At 36.1% G+C, this 7,091-nt stretch overlaps 1 pseudogene; it reads left to right on the plus strand.

Moving 5' to 3' along the window:
• On the plus strand, nt 1–4,977 carry LOC114727502 (hydroxyproline O-arabinosyltransferase 3-like; annotated as a pseudogene).
• The last annotated feature ends 2,114 nt before the right edge of the window (nt 4,978–7,091 follow it).

Raw genomic sequence — 7,091 nt, forward strand, 5'->3', positions numbered from 1 at the left:
AGAACTGAGGAAAGTTCAGACCCATGATATTTTGACATCTTTCTATAATAGGGAGACCATGGGACGGGCTTCACTCTTATTTCTGCTTCTTTTGGTTCTTGGCTCTTCCTTTGCAACGTATAATGTGGTAACTATGATAATGCGCTACAGTTCTTCACAAAATTTGGCGATTCATTCCATGGATGATGGGTTGTTGTTTGACCCCATTATTGAGATGCCTAGGAAGATGAAAAATCGGAGGACAACTAGAGCACCCTTTCATGTTGCCTTAACATCAACTGATGCTCCATACAGCAAATGGCAGTCCCGGATCATGTATTACTGGTATAAACAGAAAAAGAATTTGCCTGGCTCAGAGATGGGAGGATTCACTCGAGTTCTACATTCAGGAACGGCTGACAACTTGATGGATGAAATTCCAACTGTTGTAGTTGATCCTCTTCCACCAGGTCTGGACCGGGTGAGCTTACTGTTTTCAAATCTATTTGTTAGCGGTTTTCTATCTTTACTAGCTGTTCTCTGTTATTTTATCTGACTGATTAAAAGACATTACTTCTGGTGGAAAAATTTAATCATCTTTGAAGTTCTTGGTATATAGCCTTGCTGCAAATTTTCGTATGTTCATTTCCTAAGTTGATTGATTATATCATCTCTTTTATGACTTAGAATAAAGTAGGGGTCCGGAAATATGTATCAACCAGTAAAGATCATTACAGAATTTCAGTTTGGAACTGGTTCAGAGTCTTAACTTTCTTCAGTGGTAAACTGATTCTAGGAAATTAATATTAAGGGATTTTTCCCCCCTTTTCTGCCTTTTGAGAAATAATATTCAAAAGATTCAGATTTCAGCCTCCAAATGTTTACTGGGTAATATTTTTTCCTACGATTTAGAATTTGCCTACATAATCCATGAAATATATTTATCTCTGAAGCAAAATGATATTGACCTGACATATTTCAAATTTGTTTTCCTATCTACTAGTTTTCATTTCTGTGTTTCAGTTTTCGTTCATCGTTATCATAAATATTCAGTTTTGAATGGCTTGCATGGAAGTTGCTTGTGCTTAATTTATAGCAGAAGAATGAACTTCTGTTCTGTTTTTTTTTTTTCTTTTTTTTTTTTGTCAATTAATATTTACGAGGGTTTCTGACATATTACTTCTGTAAATTGTAGGGATATATTGTTTTGAATAGACCATGGGCATTTGTTCAGTGGTTGCAACAGGCCACTATAGAGGAAGAGTATGATCTTTATTGAGATTGACCCATCTTTTATGTTAATAACGCACAAACTTGACTACCTCCACTTTCGATGCAGGTACGTATTGATGGCAGAACCTGATCACATTTTTATAAATCCTCTGCCTAATTTGGCTTATGGAGGACATCCTGCTGCTTTTCCATTTTTTTACATCAGCCTGATCAGAATGAGAAAATTGTAAGGAAGTATTATCCTGAAGAGTTTGGACCAGTCACAAATATTGATCCAATTGGAAATTCTCCTGTAATTATTAAAAAGGTAGACGGAGTCCATATTATTGTTCATGATTGCATAATTTGCCATGCTCTCATCATTGTAGTAATTCTTTTAATTAAATAACAATTGCTGCTGCTGCTGCTGGTGCTCCTGCTTGTTTGTAGTTCATCGTCATTGTCTTGGATGATGATTGGCTGGGATAGCCTTTGATATTGCTTCTGGTTGTTTGTCTACAGGATTTGCTTGCAGAGATTGCTCCCACATGGATGAATGTTTCTTTGATGATGAAAGAGGACCCAGAGACTGATAACGCCTTTGGATGGGTGCTAGAAATGTATGTATGTCCGAAATATAGACAATTGATGTTGCAGTATGTTACATTTTAGTTCGTGAAGGAATATTTCCTGATGTTATTGTTGAATTTAGGTATGCTTATGCTATAGCATCTGCCCTTCATGGCGTGAGGCATATTTTGCGCAAAGACTTTATGCTGCAGGTTTGGCATAATCATATCATTCTGGACGTGGGCTTAATTTTATATCATTATCAGCTTTAAGTGGGTTTTGTTTAGCAGTCATTCCTATTTCTGTAATCACGTTTTTCTCTATGCAACTTTTCAGCCTCCATGGGATCTTGAAACTAAGAACAAGTATATTCTTCATTATACTTATGGATGTGACTACAATTTAAAGGTAACGTGTTTTAAATCTTTCCCTGTCCTTGTATTATGGAAAAGTTTCAATCTTTGAATATATTATGATTATCATTCCTAAATCAGCACGGCTCCAGGGTATTGAGACTTGCATTATATTACATTGCGGAATACTGCTTGAGTAGACATCAACTTTTTTTCCCCACGAAGGAAAAGCACTCTTCTTTCATTTTAATTTTCTTGCTTCTTTAAGAGTTTAAGTACTGTATCGTGTTCCATGATTCTCAGGGTGAGTTGACCTATGGAAAAATTGGTGAGTGGAGATTCGACAAAAGGTCATACTTGCAAGGACCTATACCAAAAAATCTGCCTTTACCCCCACCTGGGGTTCCTGAAAGCGTGGTATGCCTGTCCTAAGCCAATTGTTTTAAGCAATGCACCTTATTTAGAAGAATTACTTTATCCAGCATGAAGTGCTTACTGTACTTGCAGTGTTTTATACTCTTAAATTTTTAACCCATGGTCACGGATTAGAGTCTTTATGCTATACATGCATATTTTCGTCTTTCCTGCACAGAATCTGAGAAGAAAATCAGTAAAATTTTTATGCATAGGCCCAAATATCTAAAATTTTGAATCAGGAACTAAAGAATTCCATTTTGTAGAAGTTATTTTCTTCCTCACAGTTTCCAGCCTTCAGAGTGTTGGCTTCTTATTCATCTCAAATGATTTTGTCGAGTTCTTTGAATGTCTAATTGCTTTAAAGTAGAGAAACACATTATTTATCCTATTGGTGATCCATATTTTAAGATTGTGTATGAAATGAAGTTTCTATAGGGAATGATTTGACATGTGACATTATTTCACTGCAGCATAGAGGCAGAACTATAAATATGTTAGAGACTTGGTTTGATCTATATAGGCCACTAGCACCAATACCGTAAAAATATCCATTTTTTAATGCTGCCTGACATTATTAGACAATGATGAAGATTGTCAGCCAATGTATGAGCTAGCTTGTGAAGCGAGCAAGTGTTGTCCGCGTTAGAACATTTGCTTGTCTTGCACATGTAGTGCTGCATGTAGTTATCTGATGTCCCTTGTTTTGAGCCTTAGAAACATTGGGATTGAGGGTTCTCTGTACAAATCAAGCTGTTCCTTTGGTGAGAAGGAAAGGAGATCTTTATTGAACGGGTGGGGAGAAGGAGGAGACAGATGGACCCTGCTAATGGATTCTATGGTGCATGAAATGTTCTTTCATCCTTCTTGCTTGCCCTCTCCACCTCTCCATTCTCTAGTGAATTGATGGAATTATATAAAGAGGAGAGTATATTTCTTGAGTTTTCTGATACTAGGGACTTGAGTTTTCTGTTTTGTTAAATGAAAGGTTATGGCAAAGCCATAGAAAGAAAAGAAGCAAAACAGGGTAATTTGAGAACTCTGTTTATCTAAGTCAACACAGTAGTCTCTCTTACAGCTTATCGAAGGATCAATTGAAAACATTAGATCGGCCTTTAATACCATATGCGACTCTAGCGATCAAATTAGCGCACTCATTAGTGTCCTGATATGCATGCCCTAGCATCCAGTTCAATCAAAGAGAGATAAGTGCATAACATGTTAGACTCACCGAAATGGTGAATCTCATTTCAATCTGTGGGCCAGCTTGAGTGATGGGCTCTAAACATTTTGTGCCTATTTCCTTTGAGAATGACAAATAAATCAGAAGAAGAAAAACAGAGATTCAAAATTGTGTAAGGTCAAGCATTCCTCCGTAGATTAAGGTGTTGGTTTGAACAAATGTAGGGAGCCCATTATGAATATTAGCCTCATTAGCTAGTGGGGCAAGAGCACCAGCAAGTACCACTACACTCCCAACATGCATAATATAATAATGTCCATCGACACCAAGGTTCGTGCCCTCGTTTCCATGGCGCTCAGTTGCTTGCTTGGCCTTGAAGTTCGCCCTGCCTGCAAGGCACGTATAAGACAAGTTGCCCTATAGTTACGCCTTTTTTTTGACCAAGAACCTATAGTTACGCCTTAAATTTTAATGGTAGGCGGAGTGTGTATAAGAATTAGAAATCAAATGTGTTGATGGATCAGGGGGGCGAAAAAAGGAAAAAGAAAAGAACTGAGATGGGAGGGACTGTTGAATGAGAACTAAATATGTAGGTCAGAAGGTCTCACTATAAGAAACACAATAGGTTGTCATGTGGCAAAGGTGACAGGGGTCAAAACTTGGGCTTTGGCAAGAGCAACCGTTGGGTTTACCCATTCGGATTTGCTGGAGAAGTGATTTTATGCTACACAAAATAAATATATGGAGAGAAGTTTTGTCTTGTAAAGTACAAAAGTGTTTTATTTTAAGCTAATCTAATACAGCTTGTTTAGAGTTACTTTTACCATTTTAACCCTATCCTAATGTAGTTTTAACCTTAACGTGATTCTGAACATATGAGAGCCGAGTGTAAACATCACAAGATGGGGGAGGGGGGATATGTCTTTTAAGTGCAAAGGCCTTTACTCGGATCACATTTCTATCCAAAAGAGATTTTTCTAACCAGGTGTCACTAGGTTAGAATGTAATAACATTATTTTTAGGCACTTATTTGACAGCTTAGACGTGTAATTTGAAATGGTCATGAATGATATGTATGTTGGAATATCTAAAATGCTTTTCCCCTTAGTGGTGACGAAGCAGTGCTAATCTATGTTATATGATAATGATGTTTGCAGGTGACTCTGGTAAAGATGGTGAACGAGGCTACTGCTAACATCCCTGATTGGGACTCATCATCCTAGTTTGGCTTTATTCATGTTTATCTTTAATGCAACTTGCATAAGAGGGGGGAAAAAAAGCTTTATATAGGACATTCTCACCGAAGAAAGAGAGAAAAAAGAAAAAAGAAAAAAAAAAAAAACTTTGTAGGACATATTTTTAATTTTTGATGAGTTTAGTCCTAGAATCATAGAGATTTTGTATACGTAACCTTGATAAGTTAAAAATGGAATGGATTTCTTTTATATTTAATATTTTTTAGGACAAAATTTACCTCTAGTTTCTTACAACCACCATCTTTTACAGCCATCATGTTAAATTTCTCAATATTGTCCTGTTTTTTTGACATCATCATTTAATTACTCATGTGAGGAAAAAAAAATAGGACATATGAGAAATTATGATCAGGAAACTTCACATAATGATTATAAAAAAGCTTGACTTTAAGTATTGTTCCCCCCCCCCCCACCTTCCTAATCTGTTCTACATGAATGTTTGGGTAGCTGGCTCCTTGTTCCTTGATCTTGACGGAATAAATTTAGGTATATTTAATTATGTGCCATTGGTATACAGGGGCTTGTCGTTTCAACCTCGAAAATATGTTGAAATCAAAAGAGCACCAAATAAAACGACGAATCCATTCTTTTTACGTTGTTTTCATTATGTTTGGATGCTCCCAAAGCAAATATGTATAATATTCTACCCGATACTGATGCTGATGTTAAATCTTAGGCGAATTTGTCAGAAGCCATTTCACTGTGATCTAAGATTTTGATGTCGGTGGCTTTTCTTTTAGCGCATATTCCATTTTTGTTCCCTTTTTTTTTCTAATTTTTTTTATTTGTTTCTTTTTGGTACGACAATAAACTAATCAAAGGTCACAGCGTTTTTGGAAGAGAGCATCAATCAAATGATACGTCCTTTATTATGCAGCAAAACAATGACTATGGCATCCTAAGTCATCAATATCACTATGTGTGGTGTGGGTGCGTGATTTCATCATTTCATTTTTATTCTCCTACGCCCTTTTTCAATATTAATTTAAACCACTCAAAAAATTTACAAGCAGGCTGCTGGATGTATATTTTTATTCATTCATGTATGCACGTTTATGATATATAATTATATAATAATCCTTCGTTTCTAATATAAAATCTAATTATTGAGTTGATTTTAGTTCTAAATATAAGACTTATTTCTCACATTAATCAATTTTTGTTTAATTACCCTTATAGATACTCCCTCAACCCTAATCAAGTAGAAAAGGGAAATGGAATATTAAGGAAGATGATTATGGTGTTTTAGGAAAAATATGTCATATTTTTTATAATTAACTAACTTACCTAACTTTTTTAATATAATCAAATTGGTTAAGTAGGTCTTATATTAAAGACCGGAGGAGTAATATAATTATAAAAGATATTTTATCTTTAATTAAATTTTTTGAGAAAAAAGGAAAAACATCACCTATTGATGTAATTTGTCTTTTTTTAATTAAGGACAAGTGTTAATAACTTGAAGTAACAAACATGTTTAAACCATAACCCATCGTCCGTGGGTTCAGCTGGCAAAGGGGTGAGACATATGACCAGTTGGCATGTGTTCGATTCCTGGGGAGTATCACTTTGTTGTGGTTCCAGTCCCAACGCTTGGGGAGGCATCCTAGCTCCTGGATGTCTAGGTAAACGCCTGAGGGTAATTGACGGCTCGCCCTGCCCAACATTAGTATGACCTAGGAGGAAGGGAGATTTCGCCCTGCCCTTGGATCGGGGTGAGCCCAACCCCTTTTCAAAAATTTAAATAAAAAAAAAAATGTTTAAACTCAACCTCTCACTTGTTACAGAAAAATTTTCTCGCTATTAAGCTACGGTTTCATTCCTCTATAATCTAAATCCAATATAGACAGAGTCCTTTTTTTTGCTTCATTTAAATTTTATTTTCGGCGGTAGAAGGCTCCAAATGTGTCGGCAAAAGCCTAAAAACAGAGAGTGGTCCCAATTATATCCGTTGGTGCAGTGACATCCCGTGACGCTCCAAACAAATTCTCATTAATTCTCCATAAACAATTGTGGGTCAAATCCACCGTCCCCGACAAAATTGCTTTTCCCTCCTTTTTTTTCACCAAGAGGAGAAAAAAAATACCTCTTCGATCTTCAGTATAAAACCTATTTAACTAATTT

This window comes from Neltuma alba, unplaced genomic scaffold, assembly GCF_004799145.2.
Source record: "Neltuma alba isolate B1F8T4 unplaced genomic scaffold, ASM479914v2 tig00012479_pilon, whole genome shotgun sequence".
Taxonomy (NCBI): domain Eukaryota; kingdom Viridiplantae; phylum Streptophyta; class Magnoliopsida; order Fabales; family Fabaceae; genus Neltuma; species Neltuma alba.